The sequence below is a fragment of the Neolamprologus brichardi genome, chromosome 23, assembly GCF_056152115.1.
Source record: "Neolamprologus brichardi isolate AB-2024 chromosome 23, ASM5615211v1, whole genome shotgun sequence".
NCBI lineage: Eukaryota > Metazoa > Chordata > Actinopteri > Cichliformes > Cichlidae > Neolamprologus > Neolamprologus brichardi.
Genome location: NC_142125.1, coordinates 23372494 through 23387736, shown reverse-complemented (window position 1 = coordinate 23387736; position 15243 = coordinate 23372494).

Genomic DNA, 15243 nt, shown 5'->3' with positions numbered 1-15243 from the left:
GCTTTTATTTTCAAAAAGTAAAAGAAAATCAGCCAACATACTGGACACATATAATTGTCAATATAATTGTTATTGTTCTGCTGAACAAAGAACAAAGGGAAAAGAAAACACTGCAAAAACAATGCTCAGAGATGCAGAGTAAGCTCAATGACATGCTGAGAAAAAACACAGAACTCGAGGAAGTTTCCAACAACTTGAAGTGCAAAAACACTAAAGTGCAGATGTTAAAGCAGCAACTAGAGAAAACAAACAAAGACCTGCAGTGTACACTTCAACAAATCGAGAGGAGAAGTCAGCAGTTAGAAGACACGCACAACAAGTTACAACAGAGTTATGCAGAGATGCACCAGGCAAAGCTAATGCAGGAGGCAAAATGTAAAGAACTGAAAGAAAGGCTGGAAGAAAAACAAGCCAAATTAGAAAAAGAGGAGAAAACATGCAGGAAACTTGAGAAGGAAAATACACAAACAATCGATGAGTTAAGAACCCTCATCCTAGAGAAAAAAGTGCTCGTGGAAAAGAAGAAAAAACGCTTCCGTTTCTTCTGGAGGAGGGACACTCTGGCTTTTTCTTCTTTTTCTACTTTTTCTGCTGCTGCTGTCACCCCGTCTTCCTCCACCTCTGTTCCATCGTAATTTTCACCTCTCCTCTCCTGTCCCCTCCCTTTCCCACCTGACACCTCTCCCTCCCCTATTTCCCTTTAACCCCTAACACCTGTCCCATCTCCCTCCCCTCTCTCTCTTTTTCACCCTCACCCCCCCCAACCAGTCCCGACAGTTGACTGCCCCCTCTAGAGCCTGGTTCTGTCATAGGTTTCTTCCTTTAAAGGGAGTTGTTCCTATCCACTGTCGCACCTAGTGCTTGCTCAGAGGGGATTGTTGGGGTTTTCTCTCCTCTATCTCTTTTCTATCCCTTTCATTTACCCTCTTCTAACCCCCCACCCCCTTCTATTTCCTCCATAATTTAATAATAAACACAATTGGCTGCATTTTAAATGTGTCTGAACAACGTCTTCATTCAAGAATGAATTGTCTTTGTCATGGACTTGTGTATTGTGTGTTTTCCTCAGGTTGGTGATTCTCACGATCGTTCAGCCCAGGAGTCCAATGTTTTAGTGTTTTAATCACATTTAGTGTTACATTTCAGATCACCATAATAGGATATCTACAATTTAGGATTCAGACATTTGTTTTAGTTCAATATCATAATCATTCTATGATTGAGGAAATTTACAGAACCTTCAGTCAGCAGCAATAACTTCAATTCACTGACATTTGCAAGCATTCCTTTATACACAGCATTTCAGTCAGGTTGAGGTCTGGACTTCCATGCTGTAGATTTGCTGCTGTGCTTGTGTCAGGCGTGTCATGTGTGGAAGCGAGGAAGAGACGACCCAAACGCAGGACTCACGGTGAAAAATGATGCAGATTTATTGGATTGAGAGAATGAACAAAGCAGGAACGACAGGACTGACTGAAGAAAAGTAACACATTTACTCTCATTTAGGGCGACTGAGGCTGGATTAGATGAGTTTTCCACCTACCTTGTGTCCTCGTAACCGGTGGTAATGGACAGCATGTTGCCTTATCAGCAGCTTTTGTTTGATAGTTCCACAGTGCCTCCCTCTGGCTGTGATGAAGTAGCATGCCCCTCTGCTCTTTTCATTACAGGGAATGTCTAGAAAGCACAAACCTTTAATAATCACAGCTGAGATCATAAAGTGTAGTTATCCTTCCTTTCTTTCCTTCTTCCTTCCTCTTAAGCACTTAAGGGTTGCTGTAGAGGGGCTTGAAGACTATCCCAGCTGCCATAATGTAAAACTCGGGGTACACCCTTGACAGTTCACTGCTCAGAATCACATTCCCAATAGATGATTGTAATTCCCAAAAGAATCGACAATTAACCTAAAAAAGCAAGTTGTTGGACTGTGAGAGGGAGCCGGAGCACCCTCAGACAACACAACATGCAAACAGCAGCCAGCACATTCACATGTACAATCTTCTTGCATTGTGTATTGTGGTTTTGTTTTTTTTTTCTTTTTTACATTATAATTTAAAACAAATCCATTAATTAAATTAGTGAGTTTAAATATATATGAGATATTAGTGTTTGGTAAATCCCAGATTTCAGTTCATCGGACATTAGCTACATTTAATAAGAAGATATGAGATCCAAATATATGTCTATGTCAACACATGTTCATTTTGATGAGGTTTACTGAACAAATTTGAATCATCACAACAACCAAAATGTTAGCAACACATTATAAAGTTTATTATTATCACTATGGTAACTGTGAAAAGATTTTACCTTATTACCTTTATGTTTAGCTTATTTAAATTGCACAGTAATGCCTGTACATAGCGTGTCAGCAAATTCTTTAGCTGGAACAAAGTGATCACATGAGGAAGTTGCTCAAGTTTAGACAACACCCACATGTATTGTTTTAACCCACTACAAGATCGTTAATCAACTTGTCCATCTTTGTCTTGCAAGGCTGCATCCTGTGCAGCCTCGTATGCAAGCACCAGATAAGAAGTTGTTTTTTCCTAACTTGTACTTCACCCATGAGTGTTACGTGAGTAAGCAGTATATAATAAAGTCTGACCAGATGCCTGGCACGCTTTGCCTACACGTTTCTGTAGTCGACGGAACGTGTCAGGCAATCGTCCATGTACATGAATTAACTCTGGGCCCGTGATTCTTTGCTTTCCTGAGGTTTTTCTCCTAACATTTCTTGGTCCTCCGAGTCGGAGTTGGAAAAAGCAACTCGATTGTTGTGACTCCAAACCAGAGATCTACCTGTATCCTGTCGCCGTGGGGGGGGCCGTACCGCAGACTGTTGACAGCCTCCTCAAGGAAGGAGCGAAAGTCCTGGGACGTAAAAAATTCGGGTCCAGGCCGGTTAAGCGGTCCACGATGCTGGGATCCAGTGTAAGACCTCAAACATAGATGGAGAGATCTTGGAAGGTAAAGAATCCACTCAATCACACTCGCGTAAAACGAAAGGGTTTGACAGTCTAATCCACTGTACGGATTTTTAAAAATACGTGTAATAAGGTTAACCCACTGTAAGAGCTCATAGGACTAATCCGCCAAAAGGATTGTAAAGTAAAACACGTTAAAGGTCTCACCCGCCGTAAGGGTTTAGGAGTGATCCGCCGTAAGGATCTGCGCGACTGTGTATGAATGTCTGTTTTCTGTGTGTCGGAAGTAAGTGATTTTTTATAGCACAGTAAGATGCTAAACTACTTCCATTGTTACTGTCTTTTTATTTACTGTAAGGAGCTCAAGTACTGGTGACAAAGGGGAAAGGTTGGGTTTCATCCCATAAAACTGACACCGCTTCCTGATTAGCAGGAAGTAGAAGGGCGTGTCAGCAACCACCCCTGCGTCTCATGCCAGAGACGGCTCTGCAGTTGTGTGATAATGGGTAATCAGCCCACCAAACTCACTGCTGACGAGCAGTGGCTAGAGAAAAAATGTCCAGGCGCCGGACAAATTAGTGTTTATACATGGAGATCAAAGTAGTTTAAAGTAGTTTAAAAAGGGTTGGAAACAGACCCGACTGAATAATGAAAAATAAACGAACGGCAAAATTAAATTACAACTTATCTTTAATGTATTCATACTAATAATAGCAAGGATAACAACCTGTAAATTGGTGTTAATGATGAAATAATATTAATATGAAGAGGTACCTCAGTCAGTCATGATGTGAGGTGGATAATTGTTGAAAGTAATCTGCATTAAGCTTAGGGTTGCTCAAATTCAGTACAATGACATATGAAGTAAAATAGGTAAATATTTTAACTAATTAAGTGCATAGAGGCACTTGACCTGCTTGAAAACCTGTCATCCTGGATGAGACTTTGCTGAGATATAGAGCAAACCTATAATAACAACTAATATGCTGAACCCTGTATGAAACAGCTGAAAACTACATGATGGAGAAGCTGAATTGAATATGAAAGTGCAAGTCTTTGCCACTGTGGGGCAAAGCACGCAATCACTGTGTGAGGTTGCGTTGTGGTCTTTTCTGAGCTGATGAGCAAGCTACACATTATCAGATCAGGAGCTGGCTGAGAACTCTTCAAAGAGAGGGAAATAGAACTATGATAACTGTGATAACTGGAATGTGCAGAGTTTCCGTGAGCAGTTTTCCTGCATCTTGACTCATGTGTGTAGAGTGTTCATAGCATCATGTTTTTGTTTATTTGTTTTGGTGGGTTGAAAAATAGTTAAATAAACTTGTGATCATATTTATGGATCATGATAGCACATGCCATTGGCCAAATGATTTATTTATGCAGATGAAAAAAGTGAGTGTTAATGTGTCTGACGTCACAGTATTTTTGTGCGCTGTGTAAAAATAATTGCTTCTGATTGTGAGAGCGGTGATTCTGCAGGTCACCAGCTATTAAAAAAAAAAGAAAAAAGAAAAAAAGAAAAATGTAAAAAAGAGACAAAATTTACATTGTAGATGAAAAATAATCATAGGAAAAAGGTTTTGTGTTGATCAGCCAAGAGCAACTACAATCTCATTTTCTGCTTTTAAGAAAGGACAGTTCACAAAAACAGAGAGAGTTGTGTGTGTTGGTTAAGCAGTGATAACAATAATGAACATGTCTTAGTTTGTCACTTTCAGGTGACAAACAGACCTGAATCAATTTTCCACATGCAGCGGTCGGAAGAAAGTTATAGTTTAACATCATTAGAAACATTCAATTCAATTCAATTCAATTTTATTTATATAGCGCCAAATCACAACAAATGTCGCCTCAAGGCGCTTCATAGATACAGAGAAAAGCCCAACAATCATATGACCCCCTATGAGCAAGCACTTTGGCGACAGTGGGAAGGAAAAACTCCCTTTTAACAGGAAGAAACCTCCGGCAGAACCAGGCTCAGGGAGGGGCGGCCATCTGCTGCGACCGGTTGGGGTGAGAGAAGGAAGACAGGATAAAGACATGCTGTGGAAGAGAGACAGAGGTTAATAACAGATACGATTCAATACAGAGAGGTCTATTAACACATAGTGAGTGAGAAAGGTGACTGGAAAGGAAAAACTCAATGCATCATGGGAATCCCCCGGCAGCCTACATCTATTGCAGCATAACTAAGGGAGGATTCAGGGTCACCTGGTCCAGCCCTAACTATATGCTTTAGCAAAAAGGAAAGTTTTAAGCCTAATCTTAAAAGTAGAGATAGTGTCTGTCTCCCGAATCCAAACTGGAAGCTGGTTCCACAGAAGAGGGGCCTGAAAACTGAAGGCTCTCCCTCCCATTCTACTTTTAAATACTCTAGGAACAACAAGTAGGCCTGCAGTGTGAGAGCGAAGTGCTCTAATAGGGTGATATGGTACTACAAGGTCATTAAGATAAGATGGGGCCTGATTATTTAAGACCTTGTATGTGAGGAGCAGGATTTTGAATTCAATTCTGGATTTAACAGGAAGCCAATGAAGGGAAGCCAAAACAGGAGAAATATGCTCCTATATATACATTCAGGCCAAGTTTCTGGCTAACTTATTTACAGCACCATGTGTCTCTCAAACTCACAAGCGAGCTCTCACTCCTCCCTGAAGACAAGGAATGCAGCTCCAAAGAGCAATAACATGGCAGATAAAGAGACAGCAGCAAAGTCCTGAGAAAAGAGTCCCAGCAAGGAGCAGCAGTGTGGACAAACAGCATCAGAGAAGAAGAGCAAACCCATCATCCTGCCTGATTGTATGAATGGCACTGTGTTTCCAACAAGCTGCAAATTCACTGTGCATGTGAAAAGAACGTTTGAGGAGAACTGAGGAGACTGTTGGAGTTTGACATTTGCCACTTTTGGAGAAAATGGCAAGAAGAGACAGTGAAACACAGGACAAAGCTGAAAGAGAACTGCCTGCTATTGGACTGTTGAAGTGGGAGAGGACAACAGTGAGAGTAAGTGAGAATGCTGGTGTTTAAACTGGGAAATCAAAATTTGGGTTAGCAAACCTGGGAAAAACAAAACTGACTGCTTAAGTGGGAAAATTGTGAAGGAGTCTGAAACACTGCAAAAAGAAACATACAAAATCACACACACACACAAGCAGAACATGCATTAACCCTACTAACACTTCCAAATACAAGAGAACTCATGAAGATTAGACAACATCTTAAGCATGTGAGTCTGTTTACCATCTTGTCCAAGTCACTTGGTGTGATGCAAAGATCAATGGACTCATAGCACATTAGTTACAAAATGATTAAATAATAGCAGAGAAATGTGTAGGAAAGGCAGCTTTAAGAACATGCCCTGCTGGATGTGCAGCTCCACAGACATCACAGCATTAAACCTGCCTAATAACACAAACACCCATGTAATGAAAATTAGCTTTTTTATCTCTCATCAGTGTTAAAATAGTGTGAATTTAACAGACACTTGTTATCAAATGCTGAATTTATCCAATAAAAAAAATTGACTTTCTAGGTTGCAGGACAACAGTTTAACTTTTGTGGGGAAAAAAGATTCTGGTTTGACCAACCAGTGATCAGACAATAAATTTAGTTGTTAATACAGTAAATTGGGAGATGCTTTCTGCTTGATTGATGCAGCACAAGTAATTTACTGTATGAGGGAAATTCTATTTTTGTGATAACATTTTGAATATGCATTTCTGTTGTCCTGTCATCTTAGTGGGTTAATAGCTGATATGCAAATTAGTTGATCGTTCTTAGATTGATGAAAGGTGACTGAATCTTAGCACGAGTGAATGAGATGTGTTGGAGTTTGTTAGAGTGGAGACTCTAAAACACTGAGTTTCCTGTTTTTATGTGCGAGTGTATCCTGCACCTAGATACACAACTCTGAATACGTCAGAACAAACTTCTTTTGTGAAGTGAATGACAACATGTCACATGTTTTAGGATGACAGGAAAAAAAAAAAAAGGAAAACTGAATAAAATGGGTGTGTGTGGCCTAAATGAGTGAGAAGCACAGATCTGGGGATTAAACTCATAGCTAATAAGACATTAGGCTTATATTGTGTGTTGTGCAGCTGATGGTTGGTTCGGAGTGAATCTAGCTGATGATTTTTCTTTTGTTGTGAAGTTGAGCCGGCCAATTAGTATGATGGTATGATAAACCATGCTGATGGTATGATTTACCCTCCTGAGATGAGGAGCTTGTGTCATGACGTAACAAGGCCTTTTTATTTTGATACTTTCACAGTGCACTGAAAGTTTTGTTCGATAATCTCTGTTTGAGCAGATCTGCACGATTAGAAGCGCTATACGATACGTCGTCAAGAAAATTGTTACAAGTGAGTTTCTCCACATTAAAATGGGCTCTGGAGAAAGCCACTTATTTGGGACGATTAGAAAATGAGAGTCCCTGCCTAAAAAGGATTCAGCGAGGTAATCCGATCTAAAATTCTTCTTTTTTCTTTTGAAATGACGTCATTTTGCTGAGAGTGGAAATCAAATGCGGCGATAGTTTCCACTATCAGCAAAGAAAGAAAGAATGGATGAATGAATAAATGGAAATAAAAACAAACTGACTGACTGGTAAAAGCTGACAAGACTTGACCACGACTCAAAGTTAACCTCCACCTAGACAGGCCAAAAGGGTGGATGAATTTACGTGCTTCTTTTTACAGGAGCAGAAAGATGACAGCAACATCCGAGGTTGCATACCGATTTAACTTTTAAATGCCACTTTCTGTGTTTGTGAATCTACCAGGGGTGTGTTATTCATGGGTTTGTGTTGTTCATAGAGATTACTGTGAGAAAGAGTGTATACACCTGCGCAGTGCTAACATTTATATTTCTTTTCTACAGCATTACAATTCTTGTGATTTGATCATGTGATTTATACCAGAACAACTAGTTAATGTTTTTCTACTACAAGATTTCTGGGTTTATGTGTGAAGTTTGGTTTCACTTCCAGATCTTGTTTTCCAGGCCGTTATGGTGTGTATGCAGGCTCCTGGCGGAGCCAGTTTTTAAGCAAACTTAATATGCAAAACACACTAACATCTTTTATTGCAGGATTATAGGTCCGGGGTGGTGCTGCTCCAGAGGAGGAGATGCCCTGATGTTGCCTGGGACGTGATCTAGCTAACCTTTTTCTTTAAGATAGGAATCTGGTTTTGATGAGTTGACTCATGGGAGTGTCCATGCGTCAAGAGGAGGGGTCCAGGATTAACATGAACAATGAATTAACATTAAACTATGTTTTATATGATTTTTGCAGTGATTTGTGTGATTAACAGTTCATTCAACGGGTATCAAACCTATGCAAGTGGTGCATCCATGTTCAGATGAGGCTTTGATGGCCTATAAGTGAAGTTCACTGAACTAAAGAATGTGGTTTGATGATTGTTGACATGCTCTCCAAATAGAAGTTTTTCCTCCTAGCAAGGAAATACAGGTGCAGCAGTCATCTCCTGAGAAATCTTCAGAGGCCCGGTGAGAAGCAAGAACCATTCCAGGCATAGCTGACAGCCCAGGCAGTGGTTGAGGTCAAAGATCGAGCTGGTTGGGGCCCATCATGAAATTAGACTTTGGAGCCACAGCAAGGACCACGAAGCTGCGTTGGAATGAGAACTGTGCCAAGGGGGATTTCCAGAGGCCAACAGAGGAGATTTTGGACAACAGACGGGCACCTGAAGGATGAGGGGAGCGTGCCAAGCTCCATCGACAGCGCAGAGGGAGTCCGAGGATGACATCATGATTCTGTGAAAAGCACAGAAACCAGAAGCTATGGTGGTGATAGCAGCAGTTTCCTATGAACATCACCTAATGCTGTGTCACTGTACTGTGCATACGATGACACTCTGAAGACTGCTGGGATCATAACAGCAGGAAGATAACTGGACCCAGCACCCTTTCCATAGAGGGTTTTTTTCTGCAATAGAAGAGTCATAAGTATTCCTATCACAGGACAGAAAGTTCTCCACGCCCTTTTCCCATGGATAGGGACTGGAAAACATGCTCTCGGAAGTGAGACACTGGACTATAGATTCGGCTTGTTCCTCAATGCATCCTGCAAGGTCAACGAGGGACATAACCAAGAAATGGACGCTCTCCGAATTGCTGTAATGCAATATCGTGTAGCACTGGACATGATCCTGGCTGAGAAAGGAGGATTGTGTGTCTTATTCAACACCATGCACCTACATACCAGATAATGTACATTCTTTAAACATGGCTTCAGATTCTAAAGAGACTGTTGATCGGCGTTGGAGTTTTCCTGGTTTTATTTTACTTTATTATATTTTATTTTATTTTGCTTTTCTTTACTTGTGTTATACCTTGTTTAAAGGCTGTAATTTCACAGATGATAAGTTTATCACTCACGCAGATGTACCACAAACCGATGAAGATCATGAAGACTTCTTTTCCTATTTGTTAAATGAAGATGAAGTGCAACTAATTATGTAGTAACTAAAAATGTGAAAGACAAGTAGTTACTTACTGATGACTATGATGTAGACTCTGATACAAGTGTCTAAGTTGCCCATAAAAACCAGCAAATACATTCTATGATGAACTAACTGAAAATGCATGTTGTAAGAAGTTATGTCCTGATAAATGATATGTGTTTTGCCGTACAATTCAAATTGCTAAACACAGGCTGGAATGTGAAAAGATTTTACCTTATTACCTTTATGTTTAGCTTTATTTGAATTGCACAGTAATGCCTGTACATAGCGTGTCAGCAAATTCTTTAGCTGGAACAAAGTGATCACATGAGGAAGTTGCTCAAGTTTAGACAACACCCACATGTATTGTTTTAACCCACTACAAGATCGTTAATCAACTTGTCCATCTTTGTCTTGCAAGGCTGCATCCTGTGCAGCCTCGTATGCAAGCACCAGATAAGAAGTTGTTTTTTCCTAACTTGTACTCCACCCATGAGTGTTACGTGAGTAAGCAGTATATAATAAAGTCTGACCAGATGCCTGGCGCGCTTTGCCTACACGTTTCTGTAGTTGACGGAACGTGTCAGGCAATCGTCCATGTACATGAATTAACTCTGGGCCCGTGATTCTTTGCTTTCCTGAGGTTTTTCTCCTAACAGTAACCATGTTTATGTTTGTTACCGGGTAACTCAAACACATTCTGTAGGTGTCACATTTTGAGGACTGTAAGTTCTTTCAGACTTTTGCAAACCGGAGTTGGAGATTGCAGAGAGAAGGAGAAGTGTTTTGTAAAAACTTTACAAGTTTTACGGATTATTTGTTCAAACAGCAAAAGTGCGAACATGTTTTGCTGGACTCTAAGAAGAAGAAAGGCACAGCCTGGTTTGTCATGGTTTTTTTTAATATTTTTTAAAAAATGCTGTTTTTGTGCAACACAGTTCTTATTAAATCACATGCTGTTTGATTTATTTGAAACAGATAATAAAAGAGGACACTGTGGGTGTTGGAGAGGACCCTCTGAAAAAGTACAATCTTTGCTCTCTGTCATATTTTTACTATGTTTAAGATTATGTTTATGTATACATTTATAAATACACATATTAACATGCATGCACAGTTTTCTCATTTGAAAGTAAATATTTGTCTGAATATTTGAGCTGAATCCTATTTCACTGTGTAAGTTGTAGATTTGTTCCCTCTGCTTCAAGCAGTCGGTCTAGCTGACTTTCTTGAGGCACTGAGGGCAGTTTGAGTGCATTACAGCAGACTGATCTTCTCTGTTATCTTTCCAGTGTGAGTGCACGAAAGGATCTTGCAGATGAACATGTGGTCCCTGACACTCCAGCCACCTCTTCTGCACCAGTCTCACCTCCAGCTGGGGCTCAGAGGAACAAATCAAAGAAAGCTTCCTGGTGGCGCTGATGGCTTTTTTGTAAGGTGAGTTTACCACTGCAGAGAATAAGCTCTGGACAAACAAACGGTGCAGGAATTTGTGCATCTATTTGTGTTTAACTGGATTTATTTGTAAGTGGCAAATCTGAGGTATGAGGTCCTTTTACTGTGTTCCTGTTTAAAGCTGATTCATTGCTTTGTGTTTCTTCTCCTGTAATTTCATCACTGTGATTGCACTGTTTGTGTCTTTCTATAACGGTAACATCAGCACAGAAAAATGTGAAGTCAAGGACGTTGGTGTCCGGATGGAGGTTTCCTGCCCTCCAAAATCGCTGCTGTTTTTCTGCACGGTACATTCTACAAAGAGTGTGACACGTGAACAGCTGTTATAGGAACATGTGGAGTCTGAATGTTAGGATTGACACTCAAATTCTCATTATGTCATCCATTTTGGTTGAACTAACTGGTGATGTGTTCCTCAAAGAAAAAGGTGACCTTAGATGATGAGCCGTGTTGGCCTGAAGTCAATGAGAGAGATGAGCCAGTTTCCAGGCCGTCTACCCCAGCAGGTCACGGTGGGAGCCAGGGGGCTATGTTGGAGACAGAGTATGCACAGCAAAAAGACCAGTGTTAAATTAGCTCCAACAGAATCATTTTCTTTTTGTTTTTTTCAACAATTTTTATTTATTTCATTTTAAACTTCAAAAAACTAGCAGAACTTAAGGATAACTACATAAATAAATAGTTTAAAAAACAAACAAACAAAAACAAAACAACAACAAAACAAAATAACAAACAAAATAACAAAACACAAAACAAAGGAAAGGATAATTATCCTATTCTTTCTTCGCACACCAATCCCCACACCACCACTCTATCATTTATGAGGTCAACAGAATCATTTCTGTTGACCTCATAAATCACAATCATCAACACTTTTTCAGGGTTTATATATTATTTATACACTCTTAAGAGTTAAATCAACATTTTTGAAATAGTTATAATATTTAACACCAGGCCAGAGTTCATGTTTTAACATTTTTAACCTTCTGGTTAGTGTTGGCTTCACTCCCTATAGTGTCAGGCTTTCTACACTGAAAAGTGTTAAAATTTAATTCTGAGAAAGAATTAAATTCCACAAAATAAATATTCCCCAAAAGCACATTTATTGTTTGTGAATGACGGTACAATGTACACTGTCTCATCTGAAACATTGTATAACCTTTGCATGTCAAAAGATTTATAAAACTTTAGATCTGACATTTTCACTATGCATATCTGCTCAGCATGTAGAACTCTGAATACATATAGATGGTTATCAAAACACTCTGTAAATAACCTGTTTACCCATAAAAAAAAATGTCATCTTCAACCAAAAGTAAGTCACTTATTTGGCGAAAGACAGGCGTGTCTTCGTCCACTGCACTGCAAATAAAAGGTCCAGCTTTATATTCACTTGGGACAAATTAAACACAAAATGTGCTTTGAAAAGTTCATCAAATGCCCCGAGTGAGTGGTGTCAGTCTTGCTCTTCTTTTGCCTGACAGCGAGGAGGTATGGTTGCCGACCTTGTTGATTGCAGAGATGCTCTTCCAGACTCTAGCATGACTGGGGTTGACATAAGGAAACTAATAATTATTCACAGAAATGATGTCTAAATACAGAAAAAAATGCAGAAGAGTTTGCTCAAAGACTTTGATATTATTGAAATTTCACGATATAATTACCTTATGAAAGACTACAAGTCTCTGACTTGCATCACTCGCGCTGATTTTTGGAGACCTTTGTCCTCCTGGTGGTGTTGGAAGGAGATGTAGCAACAACAACAACAGCAATGCCATTTCTTATTCAAAGGCTGAAGATGAAAAGACACAAAATTAATACCGTTTCATCAAATGTTTTGATCTGTTTAACAATGAAAACAGGGGAAAGTTAAGAGACTTCCATCTCTCCCATGTCTATTGTTGAAAGTTATCAAAAAGTAGATGAAATCTTTAGAGATACCGAAGAAGAAAAAAATCTATAGGATTATTAGTTCAGGATCATCATACAAACAAAACGGACAATGCTTTGTTTGACTTTATATTACATTCTAAGATCAAAACTAGAAAAACTGGACAAAGATTTATTTTGTTAAAGGGTGTTAAAGTGAGCTTTTCAGCCTCTTTTATGGCATTTGGCCTGAAGAATGTCTTCCATTTCTGAAGCAACCTGGAGGATGTGTCATCATCGAACAGGAGAGTGAAGTTTTGCTCCACCTTTAAGAAAGAAAATTGTATTTGAAACAACTGCTAGCTCCAAATTCCAAACATTAAAAAAAAGAAAGCAAAGCATCACCATCAAGCTGGTGTATAACATTCAGTCCTTTGGAGATTTGGACCACCTGAAGAACTGTCTGTCAACCTATTAGGTTGTGTTGGAGATCCACAACGAATCTTTCTTTGGACAGTTTTCAGAAACTAAAAGAAATGTATCCTGTACCACTTGCTGCATCAAAGAAGTGCTCCTGGATAAGTGAAAATACAAAATAATTTGTCAGATTTAGCTCATAACAAAATATCAGATAATTTTTATGTCCAGCATTAAACAATTTTGTGTTGACTATTACATAGCCTTTGTCTGCATATGGATCTTTGAGTGAGGGGAACAGCATCACAATGCCCAAAGCATACTCCTCTCTGATTGCTTTTGGGGGAAGGTGCCTGAGAGTGTCACGGCCCGTGGCTCGGCATCCAGGGGAGGCTGCGGTGACCACACCCTCGGGCTGGGCCGCCTCCAAACCACCTGCGTCTCATCTGAGGCAATCACCAGAGGACTACTTCAGCCAGCTCTGACAGCTTCTCCTCGCCAGTCCGTAAGTCTCCTCCCAGTGTGACCAGCATTGGACAAAGTGAATCTGTGAACTAAGGTGTAGGTCTATTAGGTTATGTTGTGGTGATCCTCGGGTTGGGGGATGGGTGTTCATACTGGAGTGCAAAATTAAAACCAATGGAGATGGACCAGAAAAGTTTAAAGCCATCAGGTGCTCAGTTTAGAAAAAAGAGAAAAGGAGAGGAGAAACAAGCAAAAGATACAGGTAAGCAGATGTGTCCTGTCACGACACATCTGCTTACCTTACACATAATAATTAGATGGAGGAGTTGTACAGGGAGACGGCCATGGGCAGGAATGATTTCCTGTGTCGTTCAGTGGTGCTTTTTGGTAATCTCAGTCTCTCACTAAATGTGCTCCTGTGACTTGCCAGGACGTCATGGAGTGGTTGGGAGGTATTATCCATGATTGTCCTTATCTTGGAAAACATCTGCCTCTCAGACACCACCTTAACGGAGTCCAGCTCCATCCCCAACACATTACTGGCCTTGTGGATCAGTTTATTTAGTCTGTTGGCATCTGTGACCCTCAACCTGCTGCCCCAGCATGCAACAGCATAGAAGATAGCACTGACCACAACAGAGATACAACAAGATAACATCAATTAGTAGTGATAGTGAAAACTTCTGTTTACGTTTGTAAGCCACTTGGCTATGATAGTAAACAGTAGACACTGATGCAGCTTACTGAATCTTTTGGACTGTGTTCAGCACAATAGTAATTAGTCATTAGCCAGAGGGAGTGTTTGCCCAGGGTGCCAAACAGGCTTGGACCGCCACTGTCGGGACTTATATTTCTGACCCCATGTTATAACGTGATCTCCTCCTTTTTGCCCCTGGTACCGGGGGCGTGGGGCTTAAGTGGTTTAAGCTGCCAGCCACGCTAGTTTCCAATCCTCCTTCAGTGGCACAGAGTGTAGTGCGTAGGGTGGTGGGCACAGACAGGCCTTTCGAAGTTGTTGATGCTGAAGCCAAAATGTTTCTAACGCGTTTTTCAGTTTTCTTGAATTATTGTGGCGACAACAGCATACGTTGAACCCGAGCTCATCCTCGAACAGATAAAGCCGTAAACAGTTACAGCACAAAGTAAGTGATTTTGTTATTAGCAACGACTGAATGCTGGCTCTCGCTTTGAGTAACCGGAAGTATAAAACCGGACTGCAGAAGTAGTGGTCTGTCATGGCAGCCTACGTACGCTCTTACAGAAACCTGTGGATAAGGAAACACAACACATTAAGTCGTGGCTCAAGAGCTGGCAGTTCATCTTTTTTTTTTTTTTTTTTTTTTTTTTTGCCTGTCCCATTTGGTTCTTTAGCCGTCAGAATTGTTGTCTGAAGACCAACAAGGATACCCAATGGATTTATTTTTCCAAATGGATCATCATGGCATTGCCGTATTGGTCCATTTGATCGACCTTTGTTTTTATTATTTATTTTATTTTATTTTCAGTTGTTACAGACGGGACAGACATGAGTGAGGGATAGGAAAGGGAGAAAGAAAGAGGAAGGAAAAGAAAAACAGAAGGGGAGAGGGACAGTGAGAAAGGGGGGGGAAAAAATATCTCCGGGATCACCTGTTGAGAGA